The sequence below is a fragment of the Dermacentor variabilis genome, unplaced genomic scaffold (assembly GCF_050947875.1).
Source record: "Dermacentor variabilis isolate Ectoservices unplaced genomic scaffold, ASM5094787v1 scaffold_17, whole genome shotgun sequence".
In the NCBI taxonomy this organism is placed as follows: domain Eukaryota; kingdom Metazoa; phylum Arthropoda; class Arachnida; order Ixodida; family Ixodidae; genus Dermacentor; species Dermacentor variabilis.
In genome coordinates this window covers 2,060,102-2,082,126 of record NW_027460335.1, presented here as the reverse complement: position 1 = coordinate 2,082,126, position 22,025 = coordinate 2,060,102, and the positions used below count along the sequence as shown (strand labels likewise).

Here is a 22,025-nt window from a genome sequence, read left to right as displayed (position 1 = left end):
CGTATTCACTGTTAGGTACGTTTACGAAAGCAGCATTATTAAGGAAAAAAACTTTTTTGACACCTCATGCTATCGTCTATAAATCACCGAACAAGCTTTTTTTGTTTCTAGAGAGGCAGTAAAGACGGTATATATGGAAACACAATAACTGCAAACATATATAATTTCATTATGGCTAAATCACAGCATCTGAAAATTGTGCTTTAGCTTGTATATACTCCGAAGCACTTATAACATATATTTTATTATTTTAGTATTGTGTTGTCGATATACGCATGATATTGCGGCGCTTGCAAAGCGTGAAGTGAATAAGAAAAGTAATGAAGTGCAGTTCGTACTAGTGTAGAACAAGTAATAAAAGACTGGGTAATTTGCGAAACTTTGAAACTTCAGGTATCGCCATAAGGTGGTAAAACATGTTCTTAGCGGGAAGTTTACAGGCTATTTTCGCCCCCAAGCTGTAAGATTTCGCCCTTGGGTTTCCAGAAACCATGCTTTCCCATGAGAGCTTGGTTGAAGCCTAGTTATCTCCCTTCCTTGAGTTTCGCCCCCCCTGCCGCCCCCCCCCCCCCCACATACAAATTCCATCAGCACTGGAATGGCAAGATAATTGCTGACACATCTCTGTGTGCTCGGAACGCAGCTATGGCTCTTTGTGTGCGCATTCCGGGAAGCTCCCTTTGGATACCGTGAATATAGGCATTCCTATCGTAGGGCAAGGGAGGTTGAAATGAGAAGGGTAGTGCCAAAAGGTAAAAAGCATGGAGGAAGCTGCGGCCCTTTGTGCAAACGCGTATTCACAATAGAGGCTTGATTGGTAGCTTCATGTTCAAGACTAGCCTCGAGCTAAGGGAAGCTGTTAAAACAGAAATTCCTGGACCCTTGAAATGTACTTCTCCATGCTTTGCCCCTTCACGGGACACAAAGGCTTTTGGGAAGGGCAGCTTCATCTTCCCACCCCGTTAAGATGCGAACCTGTGTAAAGGCTTTGTCAACTCACCCCCAGTCTCTGTGTCGTTAACCAGGTGTGCTGTTTAGAAGGAGTCATTTTGTGACCACGTGGCGAAGCCGGATATCCCAGAGTGTCGTGCGAAATGTAGTTAAAATGTTGTATCTATTCGCGAACATGGCGGCAGCCTGAACACACGCACGAGAAAAGGAAAAAATAATTGACAGGCACCCGGAAACACTCAAGCGCAAATGTTGTTGTAAAAACCTGTCACAACAGGTAACCTGTATAACATATTCAAACGAGACACGCGAAATATTATTTATAAGGCAATGCATGCACCTGAAATAAAAATGTGAAAGCTTGTAGCAAATTCTTCGATGCGCAGTACTTCAACAAGATTAGCCAATGAAACGCATCGTCAAATAACATAACCTAATGAAACATTCATTATAATATCATCCAGTACTTCGAAAAAAAAAACATTATGGGGTTGTACGTGCCCAAAGCACCGTCCGAACCGAGCAAGGAGCTCGGGTTAATCTTGACCAGCTGCGATTCTTAGTCTTCCGCCTAATATGCGTTGCATACGCGATTTTGAATATCGCCCCCCCCCCCCCCCGTATCATGTTGCCGCGGGCGGGATGTCATCACGCGACATCGTACATAGTAGCCATGCACGGAGCAACCACAGTTTGGCGATGTCTACTGTACGAACGTTTCTTCTTAGCTTATGTCATCAGGGATATTCGCACCTAACTATTCTCATTGGAAATATTTTCGGGTGTACTTATCGACCGGATGCATTTCAATTTGCACCTATCATGCTTATCTAACACAGGGCTCAGTCTTGCGGTATAATTCTTGTTCTAGAATAAAACCGATTTTCGTTGTCTACTGTGCAATGTCTGCGCTTAAAAGCTGCCTAGGTGGAGAAAATAACCATTTCTTTCCTACAGTGTCTTTAAACCTACAATGCAGTTTCGGAACGTTATAGCTGGCAGCTTATTGTAGCCTTCGAGCTGATTGTGTGGAATAAGCCATAAACTAGCTGCCAATAAGGTAATACACGTATAGAGAGAAAATATACACGGGGTATATGTGAATGCAACGTAGCTGGATAGAACCAAAATGACGTTGTTTGCCGTCAATTTTAGATATTCCGATTATTCGTTTTCAATACTACCTAACTAAATAATTTCTCTTCAATAAATTATTAATTTGCTATATATTATAATAAGATAACAAAGTGCGAATGAGAAAATCCTGTAGAAACATGAAAAACTCCAGATACAGCTTTATGTTGCCCGATACATGCTACATAAAAGTGTTTTTGCGAGCGTGAAATAAGCCCGCGAATACATACAAAATGCCTCGAGCGGCCAGTGCCACTGAAATTTTGCATGTTTCCGCTCGCTACTTTTACGGTCGGAAAAACACTTTTAAGTAGGACATATTGAGCAAAACAAATCAATGCCTGACTTGAATTAGTATGTAAAACAAGTAAACTCGAAATTTGGGATATGGATGTGGGCCACGTGCAACCATTGCTCGCTGTGCCTGTTATAAGCTATACAAGCATCAAAAGGCTAGCCTTAGAGCTGGAAAGTAAAAGCAGCTACGGCTAAATGATCGAACCATTAATAATGTAAAGCCATGCACTCGCATCACAGCTAAGGACATCGGCTTGAAAACCAATAGACAAAATTCATTTTCTAATGCTTGACAAGCGTAATACCTTGTATATACCTTACAAGTACCGTATGCGCATATGGTACGAATTCACCACTGTAATTTTCAGTGTTCACAGCTATCACTCCAACCACCTCTGTATCGCACAATCCAAAGACCTTGTTTCAGAAACCGCAGCTTGAGGAATCACAGATTTTTCGCAATGACCATGGTTCCTTGCGCGGTTCTTGCTATATGTCCAACACAAACATGCAAAAGCCGTCGTGTTGTGGTAGAGGTGGCCAGCTAAAGGCCTTAATTACTGCGGTGGAACTTTTTCGAATACGTCGGTAAGGCACTGGGAGGCAAGTATCTTCTGCGCGATGAATTTTGAAATGGGCACGCGTATGGTCTTCACGTACAGTACGCGCTCGTTCAATTGATTTGTTCGGGGAACTAGCGCCACCGATAGAAAAAAGAATCCAACTGTAGGATAGCCATGTTAGTATAGCATGTGTGGGATGCGTCTTTTCGTTTCCTGCGAATTTCCTTCGTTCCGGTCGTTTCTTAATCGCTGTACTTTCCCAAAATTGAAAAACGTTGTAATACCTTTCGTAATTGGCGCTGTACTCGCAGGCACTACGAAACTAAATACGGAAAGGACGTGTACAAGTGTTGCCTATTTTGCACTGTCAACACGTTGCAGTATCTCGTGTACTGGAACCTGTTTGACTCTCATAGAAATGACGAGTGACAGAGTGTGATGACGCAAATGTGCTCCGTAAAGCGTTCTTTTCCTCTTCATTATAGGATTACGTGAAATGGCTGTATTTCTTCAATGCCTTTGTACCAATCTCCTAAATTGAAGAAGATATCTATGATATAAAAAATGACGATTGTAATATTTTCTCTGACGAAGAGTTTTGCACGAGCAACAAACTACGCATGCAGCGCGCGCTTCACTTTCCTGCACCACACGTTATTACCTGTTTTTCGTATGAAACTTCAAATTCACATTCCAAACTTATTTTTCAAGCACTGTACGTGTCCAGACACAATTGAATGTTTTGTGCCAGTCTGTTGGAGCCATGCACAATTTGATAACGTGCTGAAAACGTCCACCCAACATGATCGACGCTGTCGGAAAACGCATGTTCGCACAATAGCGCAGATATAAAAAAAATAGGTGTTCCCGATTCTTTCCAAAATCATAATCAGAATAGGAGGTACGCCGTAGTGCTAACTCAGAGATAATTCGACCATCTGGGGTTATTATCGTGCATGTAAACTGAGCATTCTCGACCTTAGCCCTTATCGAAACGGAGATACCGCGGCCAGCATGGAATCCATAGTGTCGAATTCAGCATCGCAGCGCCATAGCCACTAAAAAATGCTATATAAATGTATATATATATATATATATATATATATATATATATATATATATATATATATATATATATATATATATATATATATATATATATATTATTGCATTTGCAGGACATTTCGTATTGACCTTGCAGTATTGTGCCCTCGGCTTGTCTGAAAACGGTAAACTATTTACTGTTGCAAAGCTGGTAACCTAAGCTGGTAAATAGAGAAATGTAAGAATGCTTCACTTAAAGACCTGCATTTTCGTTTTCTTGCTGATATGTACTGCAAGTGCATACAAACCGCATTTCCCGAGTGATAACATTAGTGATAACATCCTATAATGATTTCACGCTTTAGCTCCGGAAAAAACGCAGCGACATAGCTACACGTTCTGCAGTTTCAATAATAAAGAATAATTATCAATGAAATGAACTCAATATTACAAAACAAACATAAAGAGCAATTTTGGTAGACCGAAATTCGTTTAATATAAAGATACCATAGCAGTCTTGTGATGGCCAATTTGAAGGGCTTTTAGAGCGGAGCACTGATATTACGCATTGAAAAATAGTCCAAAAAACTTTGTTCTCGAAATGGATGATCGTTAAAACAGTACACTTCAGACCTGAGTGCACATGTCTGCTGTTTATGTGTCAATCAAATTGGTTTCATAAAAAAACTTTTTGTGTTGCCGGGGTATTATTGCGACAGGCTGCATTATTTGCATCAGTTGAGCTTCTATATTATAATTGGTTAACTCGTGCTCCACGATGATAACCCGATGAATTCCATCGTAGAAGTGTGATGAGGCGAGCAAGTGAAGTTCCCGTACAGGATCTGTTTTTCAGAGTCGTAAAAGCACCCACTTATGTTTTTTATGAGCCGAGGGAGCAGCTTTATCTGCGCTGTCGTTGCCGAGAAGTCCGCAGCGGCTTGGCAACCACTGAAATGCATTGTCGTGTCCTTTCTTGAGCGCGTGGTGATGAGCTTGCCTTATTTCGTACATTACGTGTTCGGGTAACCCTTGAGGTAGGGAAAACTGCAGAGTTTGAAGGGCTGCTTTCGAATCGCGGAGAATGGCCCAACGATATGGTGGCTGCTGGAGGACGTAAGTGAGTTCAGCTTGGAGATACGACTGTTATTCCGCTATCAACGGCCTATAGTGCATGAGATCACTTAAATGGCAAAGAGACGGCACAAGGGACGAAAACATTAAAGAATATCAAAAACAAAAACATAAAGTATCTCTAAGCGATGCCGAACGAAACTGCCTTGGTTCTGTGCAGCTACGTGGCTTTTGCATATATTTTTTTATTTCAATCAAACTACGTGGGACACCCAGTATAATGGGGATGCCATGTAGCGTAGGTTTTTTGGTCGCGCAGAGCATGAAATGAAGATTGGTGGATTTTAAATCTACATGATCAACAAGGAACTACAAGAACACTTCTCTACATCCTGATAGTGTAAGCATCTCGTCAGGTTCACCAGTATAGGAGACGCTTGAGTCGGCGACTGAGCTCGGCCTAAACTCACTAGAGCGCCATCGGCATCGGCCTAAACTGTGCGGGCGGGTAGGCAAGACTGAATGCCGTGCACGCAAAAGAGTCACAGGCCTGAGCTGCCCACACAACACAGTCGCAACGTAAGCTGCACGAGCAGCTGCATAGGACCTCTACTTTCTGCATCACACACTACAGCGTCTTCGCGGCGCAGTTTCTACGCAATGTTTCTACGAGAATGATCCGGACTGTCCTTCTTGCATCGACGGCGAGCTGGGGATTGTTCTGCGGCTGGTCCTGCTCTCTGCACCGCAGTTTACTCAGCCCGTTATTGTCTAACTGAAGTGGCACGGTAGCTCTACGATTCGTTTCTCCAGAAGCCGTTTGCACTTTGCGAGGAGGCACCATAACGCGTAGCGAAGAAACACAGGTATCCAGACTACGTGCCGCTCATTTCACATCCCTTGACCTGTGGCACAACGCGCTGCTGCTGACTATGATGATGAAAAATATGGTTTAATGGCATCCCCTTTGAAGCGGGGTGGTGACAAACAGTGCCCAGGTTGCATGCCGCATGCCACTGCTTAACGGAGTGCTACATGTCAGGACCCCTAGTGCAATATAGCGGAACTGCAATGCAAAGTTTGTACGCATCGACACTCCGCGGCATGCCACTCATATTGCGCGTCAAATAGTACGATACGTTGCTAATGATTATCATGATTAATTGCATTTCCTTTTTCTACTGTACAGTGACAGCCACCTAGCCTTCTTTAATTAATCAAGCATGCATCCATGTTTTTCGATACATTATTATATATTTATATCGACTGTGTGCTTTTTTCTCTTCAAGACTTCTTTACCTACCTTGTTCTGCCACCTATGCAACTGTTACATTTCGTGCCACGTGATAAAATGCAACTGCAACACAAAGGGCGCATGTCTAGTGGATCTGCCACACGCATCGCAGACCGCAAAGCAACTGCCCCGATACGATGGTAATGATGATGATCATTATTATTGGCACACCGTTCGAAACACGGCGGTGACATAGTCGCCTAGCCATCTTGATTTGAAAAGCGACACGACACAATGCCACAATAAATCACAATAATGATTTATTGGTACGCCTTTGAAATGCGGCGGTGACATAGTAACTTAGCAAGTTTGACTTACTCCTAGACAAAAAAATATATATTTTTCTCGCGTTCTTTTATATAACGTCTTGACTTTCTTTTTATCTTTCTTTCACTTCACTTAACAGGAAATTGTAACAATAAAACTAAAGCAAAAGATACATTTCAAGGAGGCACGCAGGCGAGTATCCTTCCTGTCAAAGAACTGCTTTGCCGATGTGACGCGTCAGGGGCAGCGACACAACGGCTTCCTGCGGTTGTCCGGCCCAATCGCATTGAGCCGTCACTGACGGTATCTGCCCTCCCCCCCGCGCGCGCGGTTGCAACTGGCGCTGCTCCGCGACATCAGCAGAGGGGGCCATCGACCTCCGGGCAAGTGGCCTCAAAGGTCTCGTCTAACGTGTCGAGGCCTTCACGTCAAACGAAGCGCTCGGAAGAGTATATGTCCAGCGGCTGGTAAGAGGCGATGGACAAAACGACTAGGCAGACGGCGCCGTCAGTGCCCAAGGAGCGGCGATATTCTCACGAACGCTCCAAAAAAGACAAACAGCGCGTCACGGCGACTGGAAAGGGCCCCTGAACTAATCTTTGTCTCTTAAACGCACAGCTGAACAGATTTATCATAATAGAGACAGAAATATTACAATGGAATGTCCGATAAGTTCTTCATAACCTCGAGCAAATTACATAACTAGTATACAAACACAATTAAAAGATGCTGTGTGTTCAAGACACACATCTGAAGCCGACGAATACTAATTTCTTTCGTAATTACACCATCCTCCGGAAAGACCTCAACAAAGCTAAGGCGTCTGGCGGCGTAGCAATAGTAGCCGACAAGTCTGTAGCTCGTCGACACGTCGCCCTTCAGACGGCCGCTGAGGCAGTGTCAGTTTGGGCCATTCTTTTTATTAAATTGGCAACTGTACGTTTTATTTATACACCTCCGAACCATCATATCGAAAAAAAAAAAGACTTTTATAACCTTATTGATTAGGACGTGGGGAGACTCACCATGCGACGCGAGAGGTCTACTCATTGAGAACTTTGTTTTAAACTCCGGTGCCTGCCTATTCAATAAGAAGGAACCAACGTATTATAATCCTCATCATAATTCCTACTTGTAAATAGACCGGTCTGTAGGCTCTGCTCCTATCTTCCCTGATTTAAAATGGCGTGTAATTAAAAACTCATTAGGAAGTGATAACTTCCGAGTAACTCTAAACCTAGTAACACAATACGACTCTCCTCCGCCTGCCGTCGCTGGAAACTAGCTCAGGGTAATTGGAACTCTTCTTAGGAATCCGCCCCCATATCGCCAGATTTTATAAGTAATTTGACTATGAGACCATGCCATATCATATTTTACCACTTTTATCATTGACGGAGCAGACAATTTCATCCCTCAAAGAAATGGTCGTTCACGTGGAAGACGAGTTCCCCGAAGGAACGACGACTGCAGAGAAGCGGAAACAAAATTGGCTGTGGTTTAGCTCTGATTAAACCTAGCCGAGTAGCGATAGCTACAGACTCCCAACTGCGCTTAGGCTTCGCTTGTATTTAGACATGTTATTAAACTTGGTGGGTTCCCACTTAGGGGTTTCCTCGAACGGCAGGAATGGCGGCCGCACGGCTTCCGCGACGAGGCGAGATGCCCGAGAATCGAGGCCCGCGGTGTGACGTCACACAGAGGGCGCGGCGAGCGCCCAACGGCTAAAGTGCCTCAATGATTTCAAAGTAGAGAAAGGCTTTGATCCAGCCGACAACGCCAGCGATACGCAGATCGGTGACAAGTGACCTTGCTCTGACTTTGCCGCCATGAAAGTTCCTGTACGCCGGGCGAAGCGCGCGCGTTTCGCCTCTTGTGCTGTGCCCATTGCCGCGCTAATTTCGTACCGGGATGGCCGAAATGCCTTGTTGCTCTTTGGTTGGGTGCCGAAACTGGACGACGGATGGCAAGAAGTCATTTCGCATCCCGCGCGGCAACCAGAACCTAACCAGAAGAAAAGTATGGTAGCACAGGATTGGTCGGAAAGACTCAACCATCGGTAACTGCACGACTATGCGAGGAATGTAACGTACAGCGATAGGAAGGTGCGAGAGAAAGTATACACGCGTGTGTACAGAGCTGCGATAGTATTTAATTCGCGCCCATGAATGTTGACGGCCGAAGTTTGTGGAGATTATTGATTTAAGTGCATTATGAGCCCGTTGACTTAACAAGTGCAGTATGACCTGGCATGCATGTAAATAGTGGGGCAGAAGCGCATTAACTCGCTGACAAATATCCGCATTGCGTTACGTGCTATCAAAAATCACAAATTTCAGCAGTGAATTCTACTTTTACACTTTCCTGTGTTTGTGCGCGCGTTGTTAACGGCACTTTACAATATGTCCAAAAAGACATTTCCAACTCTGCATATCGTAATCGTATTTTGTGCATTGCATATGGGAATAAATATATATTCCTAAGTGCCTGCATTACTCTGCTTTCAAAAAGAAATACTGCATAGCCACTGTTACTGGCCATCCAATAATAAACTATAATACAATATATCGAAGTACATTACGTACACCTGCGAGCTCGTTCCTTCCAAGTTTCCCTTACACTCGAAGATGTTTCAGTAATCGGCGATGCCATTTTACTAATGAAAAACACACAACTGCAAATTAACATTAGAAACACGCCAGAAGCGATACACGGATCGCCAGCAAAACACAGTGCAGTCATAGCTAGGCCAATCCGCGTGCGTTTCGTACAAGGGCCCTGTAATTCTTAAGGGGCTTAGCGGTGCACGGAGGAGAAAAGGCATAAATACAACAATGCGCGTCACTATTCAAGTTTACGTGGTGACGTCGCGCGGTTCACGAGAACAGTCAATCGCATTCACACACGCGCACACACTACGCTCGATGTTGGGGTGCCGCGAGGTTAGATCGCGCTGGCAGTCCGAACACGATGGAGAAGACTCGCTGACACGATCCACACCGCCGCTTCAGAATGTCACGACAGGTGCACTGGGTCGTAGCACTGAGCCACAAAACACAACAGTCGTCGAGTAATCGCTACACGACATAAACACTCAGCGGCAAGAAGACTGTTGGCGCACTCGTTTACACACACACACACACACACACACACACACACGATGTTTAGTTTCCGTGAGGGTCGCACGTCTTATGACGTTATGTCGAAAGTTTTTAGATCCAAGCGACTGCCGGTCTTCTTTTTTACACGAATTATTCGTTCAAAGTAACCGCTATGTGTACGCAGCACAGTTACAAGCAAAGTAATTTATAGAACAAACGAGAATAAGCGCTAGCAATTACCAAGGCTCGCGCGTTGATTGAACGAAAACAAACGAAAGGTAAGCATGCGGAATCGAGGCGTTCAAGCACTCATTCCGCTCTCTTGAGCGTTTTTCTTTCAGCGTTCATTTGAAATTAAAGGACTAGATTTAGCAGTTCGCGCCCTTCTTTCGTTTTTCTCCACAGTCGGGAACCAGTAGGTTTTATTTCCACGCATGTGCAGATATTTTTTCACCTTACGAATGCCACGGCGCCGCGGTTTAGCCTGGGCGCCGTCTGCTACAGGAACTTACTAGGTGGCGCGCGCGGCAGATGTCGCTTAAAACCCCTTGATAATTTGAAAGTAGCGACACTCTCCTCCTCACGGCGCGTTCCTCCTCAATTCTCCTCGCCCGCCGGCTGCGCACGGCGCGCTTTTCCTCCTGGGCTCCCGCGGACGGGCCGCAGGATTCTATGGAGGCGTGTTATTTTGGGCCAGTTGCGCGCCCCAGTGGGGTTGAAAATTTTGAGAAATGCTAATAACAGCATTGATAATGCTGGAGGCAACGTTTATGAGGAGGTTCATTTTTTCTTGAAGCCGTATGAACGGGGTATACCGATGTAAAGGGAGCTTTGAGGCGAGTTCTACACTCCAGACAATTTTTCTGCCGCATGATCAGATGATTTACTTCGTGTGTCTGATCTAGTATTGCTTGTGACACATCATTTTGTGTGTAGCTTATTAAGCGAAAGCCTTGGACCTCTGTTTCAAGGTCCCGTTGTGAGCTACAGAAAATATCACGTGACCAAAGGAAGGCGGGAAGCTAACCAAAGCATGTGCAGCCGCGTATAAGAGATGGTTAATGATAAGCAAAGTAATGACTGATTAGTGATTGGATTAAGAGGAATTCGGGGGTATTAAGAAGGATTAAGGTAGATTAAAGTCGATGAAGGTGCATTAAGGTGAATGAAGGTGGATTAGGGTGCATAAAGGAGGAGTAGGTTGGATTAAGGTCGACGAAGGTAGATTAGGGTGAATGAAGGTGTATTGAGGTGCATTAATGACGATTATAATAGATTAGGGTGGATTAAGAAGGATTAAGGTGCATTATTCTGTATTATGTGGAAAGAGAGAAATAAAGATTATTATTATTATATTAAGGAGGATTATGGTGGGCTTGGGTGAAATAAAGTGAATGAAGGGGGATTAGGGTAGATTAAGGAGGATTAAGGTGGACTAAGGTAGATGAATGTGGATTCGGGTGGATTAAGGTGAATTAAGCACGATTATGGTGGATTAGGGTGCATTAATGTGGATGAGGAAGCATTAGGGTATATTAAGGAGGAATAAAGTGCATTAAGGAGGGTTAGAGTAGATTAAGGTCGATGAAGGTGGCTTAGGGTGAATTAAGGAGGACTTGCGTGGATTATGGGGGATTAAAGTGAATGACGGAGGATTAAGGTCGATGAATGTGGATTCGGTGGATTAATGTGCATTAAGAGGATTATGGTAGACTAATCGGTCCTAATACTCAATGAACCCTAATTCACCTTAGTCCACTCTAATCCACCTCATCCACCTTAATCAGCAAAATATCAAATCAATCATCCACCTTAATCCAGCAAAATACTCCCAATTCACCTTAATACAATTTAATCAATCTATATGGCCCCTAATGCACCTTTGCCTACCCTATACGGTCTTAATCCTCCTTTATCAACCCTAATCCATCATAATCCGCCTTAATCCTCCTTCATCCACCTTACTCCTTATCCATGCACCTTAATCAAACTTAATCCTTCTTAATAGTCCTAATCTACCGTAATACACGCTAATCCACCTCTATCAAACCTAATCCAGCTCCATGGTCCCTAATCCACCTTAATCTACCCTAATCCGTACTAATCGGCCTTAATCCTCCTTAAACAACCCTAATTCAGCTTAATTCACATTAATCAACCTTAACCTTCTTTTAACCGCTTTAATCCTCCCTAATCCTTGTTCATGCACCCTAATCCACCCTAAGCGGTCTTATTACCCTTTCATCAACCTTTCACCTTAATCCCCCATAATCCGCCTTAATCCTCCTCCACCCACCTTAATCTGTATTCATACATCTTAATTCTTCATAATGCACTCTAATCCACCTTAATCTTCTTCAGTACACTCTAATCAAACTTAATCCTCCCTAATCTACCTTATGTCAATCACTAATGATAAATTAATTAACTTGGGTAATCATCTCTTATACAGGGGTGGACATGCTTTGGGTCACCTCTGGCCTTCCTTGGGTCACGTGAAACTTGAAACATAGAGTTCCAAAGGCTTTCGCCTTATAACTTAATAAAAAAACGCAATGTTGGCTAGCTAACGCCCATCACCTGCGATACCACGGGTATACTTGCCACTAATTTTTTCAGGGCGCAAAGCAGAATCTATAATGCTGCACTTCCGACTGAATAACAATAGTTAGCGACATGCGAGCGGATGGAGCCGCCCCAGAATATTAAGCATACTGAGGACAACCGCACCAAAAACTCTGGTGAGCAGGCCGGAAGAATGAAAAAAAAAAGCAGCATTACGGGATGCTTTGCTACGAGCTATAAGAAGGACGCCTCAGCTCGCAAACAACACTGTTGTCGGAACAAAGTTCGTTCGGCCAATGTCATGCAGCCACTGCTTCCTGCGCAAGCCGTCACGCTTTCCTTGTAGTATCATAAAAACGGCCTCACCATCTGCAGGCTTCTTGCTGCAGTTATATGCGCAACAGCCCGGCATAGCGCTAGCACATAGAGCAGGAAGCACAGCGTGTAACGTTCGCTACATCGAGCTAAAGCGCCGAGCCTGCCGTGCTCAGGAGGAAAATGGCGCGAACGAAAGAGAAAAACACAAACAAAACTCAAGATCCACGCGTTTCCAAGGGCAACGGCAGAGAGACCAATCGTCGTGCAGAAAAACGGGGGCAAAACTGGTTGCCGCGGGGGAACGCGCTAGGGGCGAGGAGGAGGCGAGGAGGTCGCGCGGCGGCGGCAGAGTTCAAAGCGTGTCGCTACTTTCAAATTATCAAGGGACTTTAATGTCGCTACCTTATTATAGAAGCACCTTACCAACGGCTAGTCTTCCTATATATACTTTTTCATCGGGCGAGGAGGATGTGGGGCGCGCGGCGAGCCTTTCCTCCTCTCTGGCTTGTTGGATCCGGCGCGGCGTTGCTTGAAAGTAGTATTGCTATCGCGTGCTGCGGAACGATTTCGAGATTTTTAGATCGTACTTCCTCAAATTTACGCCATGTTCATTCATATAAAGTCATCAGGGAAGCCTTTCGCTGCATCGATAACTATAATACGCGAAATATCTCTTGGGGGCGCAAACATGTGAAGCGCATTATCAGCTGGGGTGTGTATGTGTTGTCAACTATTTTGCCTATAACGGTTTTAATTCAACGAAGAGAGCCGGTGTCTCAGCATTACCACCATGAAATGGTAAGTCTGCTCCCTGTCTGATCGCTTGGCGTAGAGGCTAAAACATAAGAGCGCGTGCTCGTGCACGGCCAACCTAAGGCAACTACGAAGCATCTAAGCGGCAGACGCTATCAAATATGTGTGATACACCGGCATCATTCCCAGGCATTTCAAGTCTAGTACATCGCAAGATATACTCCGGCGTAACGCGCGCGCGCGGCCTCGTGCGGCGCGGTTAAGCGACGTCGGTGAAATGCGAGCACTCTACAGTCCGGCGTCATGGCGTGGCCGGCGTGCCCAGGTGCGCTTGGCGAACTCAACGCCGCCGGCGCGGACATAGAGCGTGTTCTATTTCACGCGGCTGCCGCTAGACCAGAATGCACTGCGCGCTGCAGCGACAGCGAGCAGAAGACAGAATGGCAGCCAGCGGTGCGCGTACTGACAGTGCGGCTGTTTTTTCTACATCCGCGTGTGATGACAGCGCAAGTGAGGACGCACTTATTGAGCGCCTGCTTGAAGCGATTCGAAGTCATCCATGTGTGTACGATGTGAAGCGCATGGACTACCGCGACACAGAGCGCAAAAACAACGCGTGGGAAACCATACGCAAGCAGTGTTGGTCTCGCCACAGGTAAGCTGCATTTCGTATTCATATTTAGTTGCAGTGCACAGTTGTCGCAATGTAGGTGGTCCCATATCGACTCCTTTTTTTTTTCTGCATCAGTTGACCAGTGCCTCAAACTCTGGAAGAGGCTGCGTGACCGCTACAACAGAGAGAGAAAATTAATCGAACAGGCCAAGAGGAGCGGGTTCGGGTATATAGCCAGACGCACGTGGGAATTCCTCTCCGCAATGAAATTCTACAAAGAGTGTGGCCGTATGAGACCGTGAGTATTTTATTGAATACTTTAGAAGTACTCCAGCCACATTTCTCTTTCGCTGCGGGGACGTTGCGTATGATCAAGAGTACCTCGCCGCTTTCGCAGCCTTATCACTAGACTGAAACGATTTCGGTTGTATTTTCGACAAAATTCACTGGACGTCTTTCGTTTGTTTACTTACAAAAATTAGTTGTTTTCCCACTGTTATTTTTTCCAATGATCTCATATACGGAGTTTACTTCTGATGTCTTTTGTGCTACTTACTTGCCGATAACTTTGCTAATTCGCATTTGTCTGCTTTTGTGTAAGCAGGCTGTTGTCAAGAGCGGTCACAACTCTTTTCTATTCACAATTCCGCCATTCTGGCCCGAATTTTCTTTGTTTAGAACCGTATCGAACGTGCACGGTTCACAAGCAGCGACCAGCCAGGACAGCACGGCGGAGGAGCTGTTGCGCACCATGTGCGGCACTGCCAGTGTGTCTCCCTCCCAGGACGACCAGGAAGAAGTACAAGCAGGCCAAGCGGAGCAGTATTGCATTGAGCAAGCTCCCCTACACGCTGATGAAGGCACTTCTGTTGGGACGGCGCCTTCTGATGCTCAGAAAAAACAAAAAAAATGACGCTTTTGATCAGCAGCTTCTGAGCCACCTCAAGAAAAAAATGACAGAAAATGAGGCATTTGGTCTTTCCATTGGTATGACACTGGACAGGCTCGCCAGACAAGCAGCAGCTAAGTGCAAAGCACGGTTAATGGAGGTAATTGCCGAGTATGACATTTAAGCGCTTGAGAAAACTATGCAGCATCTACCTTCATTTATCTTGTTCCCTCTTGTTAGAGAAGGAGACAGCAGTATGCTGTTTCTTTTTGTTATACAATGAGTCTGCAGAAGAACTGTACCTGAATTCTTACGCCATTTTTTTATCAAGTGTCTGTGCAGGTAGTGTGCAGCTTGGTTAGGGAAAGTACCTTTGTAAACTCACATGTGCGAATAGCCCAATATAATGCATACTTTCTTTATATTTGGTTGCAACATTGTTTTACATTTCAAATGAATACATTTATCTGACTTGGAAGCGTGACGGCCATCGTAGGCAGGTCTTTTTATACATTTCCTTTGTAAGTTCGTGCTTTGAACTAACGTGAGTGTGATTACACTACTTATTCTTGTGTTCAGACAGGTTGCATTCTCATTATACTAAACGCTACAGCATCATGTTGGATTTAAAACAGTATTATGTGCCTTCAAGTGCCATATTTGTGATTGCACATTTTTTATATATTTGTACTGATGTGTACCTGCTAGGGTAGTTCACATTACATTCACACACTCGCATCTGTAAGTGTAGTTCCTACTTTATTTGCATTTGGCTGCAACCTTATGCTGTAGTTGAATGACTGCAACGCAGTACATTTCTCATTGTGCCTTGAAGTGACAAACATATAGGTCTTTTTATACATCTCATTTACACTTGTTTTGAACTGAATTAATGCAATTCAGATTCCTTTTATGTATTCGTAAGTGCACATGGGTGCCTTGCATTTTTCTATATAAGGCTGCATGCAGCCTCATGTGTTCCAAAGAGGGCAATATGTGCATGGCTCTTAGTGTCTTGAAGTGACAAAGCTATTCTAGTCACGATTTTCAAAGATTTCATTTTTACATGTGTTCTATGGTAGGAACATGATAGATATTGTTTACATACTCATGTGCACAGTTTGCTTGTGGTTTTCTATTTTTTATGTGTAACAGTGCAGTGTCATGTTGGATTTGAAAGATAACAATGTGCTTAGAATCACAGAATGTTAAGCTAGTTAGTAGAGATGCATCGTAGCAAAAGGTAAGGGGTGCACACATGAACAGAAGAGAAGGTAAAATGAGAGAACACTGTAGATGTCTTTTCACGGCGTTTAACCTGTCGTTTTCTCTTGTGTTTGCGTCTCCACGCCTAATCTTTTATTTAGTTTTTTCTTTAATGAGGCCAGTATGTTGCTTTTTCAGCCTTGGAGTGAAAAGACTATCCTATAGTCAGGTAATCTTGTTCAGTTGTGTTAAAAGTGTTCTGCGACGTGAGCCCAGCTTAGATGACGTTTGCGCTCGCAGTTTCTATGTTATTACCTATTGCTTTATGACTACCTACCTCTTTGAAAGGAAGCTACTAGCCTTGCGCTAGTGCTGTATGTGGTAACTAAACCTTGTCATGTGCTGTGCACGCCATCACTATTTCATTCCATTGTTTTAACATTTAAAAATCAATAAAGTTGGTGCTTACAGACATCAAAGCTTATTTATTGTGAAGATACTTTATGTATTTCAAGAAGTAAACCAAGCAGCTGGTGTTACAGAAGAGTGCAGAGTTGCATCGTACATATGTTTACACAGCAGCAGTGTGTACTAAAAGAAAGGAACACAAGATCAGCCATATATATTATAGTGATTTGGCAGCGCTGAAACAGAAGTAAAAATGACTAAAGGACACAATACAGATAAAAATTAACAATGTCAAACACTATAATTGTAGCTGCTAACAGCCCAACGCGAGATTTATACCAAAAAAGAGGCAAGAAAATCAGTACACCTGCAGAAATGAATTTCGTGAAAATTAACATTCGTGTGATGCAATGAATATATAAAAGCGCTGTACACCATCGTGAAATTTCGCGGTGTTGCTCAGCTTCGCCTAATTACGTTAACCTGCCATGGCACGGAGCCTGCTGCAGACAAGAAGTAGTTGGAAATTTCGTCTCTGAGTGCCATGGCTGCAGGAGCAGATCGATTACTGCTAGACACTTCAATTGCTCCAACCGGTGTGATCAATTGCCGCCAATACCCATCTTGTATTTCCCCACCACACACAGCGTCACCATAGCCTGCAGGGCAATACACCGAATCGACCATTAAGAAGTTGTGCAGGCACACTGCCGCCTTCACCATGTCAGTGAGCAGCTCGGGCTGTCCCGTGGCAGTGCCTAGAAAAGCCCTCCACCGCGAAACGAGGATTTCAAATGCGTTCTCTACGCATCTTCTAGCCCTTGATGGACGATAATTAAATATTCTTTTCCTGTCGTCCAACTGCCTTCCTGGATACGGACGCATTAAATATGTGCGCAAGGGAAATGCTGCGTCGCCTACCATAAAAACAGGCCACCCATTGACTGCTGTCGTGGGTAGCTCCATACCTCCACGCTCAAAAACATCTCTAATGGAGCTTTCATTAAAGAAAGCACCGTCTGAAATCCTTCCTTGGGCCCCGACCTCGACGAGAGTAAACCGGTAGTCGGCATCAACCACGGCAAGTAGAATGATAGAATAGAAACCTTTATAGTTATAATAATCTGACCCGCTCTTATCTGGGCACTGAATCGCAAAATGCTTGCCGTCTATGCTTCCGACTACATTTGGAAAATTCCACTTTAAGCTGTATCCTTTGCGAATTTTATCCCAATGAGCAGCTGTTGGGGGCTTGAGGATGAGCGGTGATAGACAGTCCCATATCGCCGGGAGCGTTTCTTTTAAAATCCCAGCAACCGTTGTTGCGTGCATGCAGTAGCTCATTGCGATGTCTTGCATTGAGGCACCTGTTGCCAGAAACCTGGAAAATCACCAGTAGTAAAATTAGTTCACATGACATGTGATGCAAAATTTATCGAACAACAACTTAAAATACTAACTTCAACGCATTAAGTACTAATATTTATAAAACTGCAATAAAAGGGAACACTCCGCAATAAACGAAATGACAAATCGGTATTGCTATGCTCATGGGGCGTCAGAACATTGAACTCGCCTTAACGTCACTGCCAGCCTTTCGGCAGGGCGTATCGGTCTCCTGTGGTTAGATGCATGCAGTATTCTCTCGTACACAAGGCTCAACAGGTGATCGAACTTCGCCTTTGTCATTCTGCGAAAACAAGAGTGTCTTGTGTCAGATGATGCTTGATTACATTTATAGTCCCCAAATTTCCACTGCGGGATATAAAGCTAGCCGCAGTGGAGGGCGCCGCATTAATTTCCACGACAGGAATTACAATGCGTGCATTTAAACGCAGGCGCACAGGCGTTTCTTTTTTCTTTTTAATTCACCTGCATCGAATTGCGGCAACCACGGCAGGGTGCAGAACGCAACTAAGTGATCTGCAAACCGGCTGACAGGATTTTTTTTTTTTAACCATTTCCCTTGTTTTAAAAATGGCGCTTTTTAACATAAACACAGGTCACGAAGAAAGGCCCATTGCGAAGAATGCAGACTTAGGTATAGAAGGAACAGCATTATCCCTTACCTGAAATACTTAAAGTGGTACTCAGGGTCCACTTGGCGCAGCTCCTGTACGAGCTGGTGGTAGTCGCCGAGTTGAGGGCGCTTGTCAAATAGCTATCGTATGTACATGGTCCGCTTCCGTTTCTGACGTAGTCTACGTACTAGCAATATGCGTGCGATGTTCTGGCTGTCAGGAAAAGTTAACGCCATGCCGCAAACCTTTTCGTTTTAGGCGCACAAAAAGCGCGCGGAACGAGAAAAAACGCGCGCGCTACCCGAGCGGCGCGGGTATATGCAAGACGCGCATGCGCCATGTAAACAGCTGTTCGCCGCGGCCGTGTAGTTGCGCTCCCGGACGCACAGATGGCGCCAGCCTCGCGCGGCGCGCGCGCGCGCCGAACTGTAGATGAAGCAAATTCCTTGCACCCCTGGCGTCGCTAGCGCAGCGTATCCGACTTCGCCTGCCGCGGCCACGCGCGCCGAGAACGCCGGACTATATCTTGGCCTAGGTTTGAAATCACTCTATATCTACGCTAGCCTACTACATGAGGCCGATGGAGCTGCTCAACACAGCGATCACTGCAGTAGGTGAACCAGCGTGATATATATAATATGCTATGTGCTTCGGCATTTCCTTTTTACCCTGTAAAGCCATAATATCCGAGATGGATGGTATAAAAAGAATGCGATGGCTATTTTGGAGGACAAAATTTCTGTAATTCGTTTGAGCGCGCCGTAGAGAAAGGAACGAACACAACCAAAAAAAATATCGGTTATCATAATCTTTCTCGAAGAAGACAGAAAAGAGAGAGAGCGAGAGATTTATTTATAGAAAGGCAAAGAGGTCAGCGAGAGCTATAACTATAACGGGCTAACGACCTCGCATAGTCACGCAGCACAACGTTTATAGATCTATAAACAATGATGCCGCATACTTGGCCCATGCGCTATATAGAGAACAAAGATATCCTTAATCCGACACCTCTCACTGCATAGGATGCTCGCGCAGTTCGTAAACGGTCGTTTTGCTGGACAACTATAATTCATACTGTAAGGCATGCTGTTATTACTAACCAAAACCACTTTATTCATAGGTGGAAACCTCACTCCGTCGAACCAAGTAGTCACGCAATGTAATCTGCAGATAACAGTATGAACGCTTGTCAAATTATAACAGCACAGCTCCTATCGTAGCTGAACGGTACCCACGCTGTTACGATCGTCGCGTGTGTTTCTTTGCTCCTAAACCGCAGTTTGGAACTAGAGGGTAATACTGCAATAAGGTCACGTAAGTGAATGGAACTTTCATAAATACACACTTGATCTCCGAGGCTGACGGTAGGCTCAAACGTGCGTATGCACATCGCGCTGCGTGCTCCGTCTGCCTCAACGCCACCAGAAAATGCGCCCATACCGACCTAAACCACGTCACTACGTCTCGCAGCGCCGTTTTACACGTAGAACAAGCCACGTCATACTAAGTAGACCGCACGAGCGCGAAAGCAAACGCCAGACACTACCGCCGCGCGTATACCTGCCACAGAAAACTGAACGCTCGCCCAAGCCAGCAGTAAGTGAGTTTTTTGCTATTCCCGTTTAACACAGGGCAGGCGTTTTAGGTACCACAGGAAAATAAAGTTTTTTGCTGTCTCTCACAGTTCACTGTTTTTTTTTTTGTTCGTGCACTGTAGAGTTTCACCACAATTTCCCATAACTATATATGAGCACTCCCCCCCCTCCCCCCGCTACGTTCACCGTTCCGCAGACAATGCCGCGCCAAGACGAGCCAAGCCAAGTTCGGCGTCGTCAGTGGCATGGCGGCGCATAGGTGTTGTCTCGTAGCCTGCCGCCAAAGCTTTGGCTACGGTGGCATGGGTAGATCTAGCAGGGCTCCACCAGGTGTTCTATGGCTCCACTCAGCACTCTGCGCAGTCGTCGTCTATGCATCGGTGTCCAAGAGGTGGCGTGTCGGTGTGGGAGGTTGGCAAAGGGGGTGTGTTGGGCGTTAACCCCCTTTGGTGATAGAAAAATGTGCGGAATATAACCAAACTTTATATATAGCTTTCATTCATTACGAGAAAGCGTTTGATTTAGTCGAAACCTCAGCAGTCATGGAGGCATTGCGGAATTAGGGTGTAGACAAGCCGTATGTAAAAATACTGAAAGATATCTATATAGCGGCTCCACAGCCACCGTATTCCTCCATAAAGAAAGCAACAAAATCCCAATAAAGAAAGGCGTCAGGCAGGGAGATACGATCTCTCCAATGCTATTCACAGCTTGTTTACATGAGGTATTCAGAGACCTGGATTGGGAAGGATTGGGGATAAGAGTTAGTGGAGAATGGCTTAGTAAGTTGGGATTCGCTGATGATATTGCCTTGCTTAGTAACTCAGGGGACCAGCTGCAATGCATGCTCACTGACCTGGAGAGGCAAAGCATAAGAGTGGGTGTAAAAATTAATTTGCAGAAAACTAAAGTAATGATTAACAGTCTTGGAAGAGAACAGCAGTTTACGATATTTAGTGAGGCACTGGAAGTGGCGAAGGAATACATCTACTTAGGACAGGTAGTAACTGCGGATCCGGATCATGAGACTGAAATAATCAGAAGAATAAGAATGGGCTGGGGTGCGTTTGGCAGGCATTCTCAGATCATGAACAGCAGGTTGCCATTATGCCTCAAGAGAAAAGTTTATAACAGCTGTGTCTTACCAGTACTCACGTACGGGGCAGAAACCTGGAGGCTTACGAAAAGAGTTCTACTTAAATTGAGGACGACACAACGAGCTATGGAAAGAAGAATGATAGGTGTAACGTTAAGGGATAAGAAAAGAGCTGATTGGGTCAGGAAACAAACGCGAGGTAATGATATCTTAGTTGAAATCAAGAAAAAGAAATGGGCATGGGCAGGACACGTAATGAGGAGGGAAGATAAACGATGGTCATTAAGAGTTACGGAATGGATTCCAAGGGAACGGAAGCGTGGCAGAGGGCGGTAGAAAGTTAGGTGGCCGGACGAGATTAAGAAGTTTGCAGGGACAACATGGCAACAATTAGTACATGACCGGGCTAGTTGGAAAAGTATGGGAGAGGCCTTTGCCCTGCAGTGGGCGTAACCAGGCTGCTGCTGCTGCTGCTGATGATGATGGTATGATGATGATGATGATGGGCGTTAACCCAGCCGGTTTGCTGTCGGTTTGTCTGCAGATCTGTTCCCACCGTAGCAATAGGGTCTTGGTTGATTGGATCTGATCGATTTGTGACTCGTCCATTTGACCGGACAGGCCCAAGAGTTCAGTCAAACTTGGCAGTGTTCGGGTTTTATCATGCAGGCGTGAGCAGACTTGCGACACGTGGGCAACTGTTCCTTCGGGGGCACCGCACAAGTGGCACGAAGGGTGCGAGTCGAACAGTTCGTGTCGTCGTTGTTGATTGGCCAAAGATCCTGTGCGAGCTTGGAAGAGCAGCGCGCTGGGTCTTTCACCCCTGTAGTATGGTT

The 22,025-nt window shown here is 45.0% G+C and overlaps 1 pseudogene; it reads right to left on the bottom strand.

Moving 5' to 3' along the window:
• The window catches only part of LOC142568170 (uncharacterized), a 39,930-nt pseudogene extending 21,196 nt beyond the window's left edge, over nucleotides 1-18,734 (bottom strand).
• Between the last annotated feature and the right edge of the window lie 3,291 nt (nucleotides 18,735-22,025).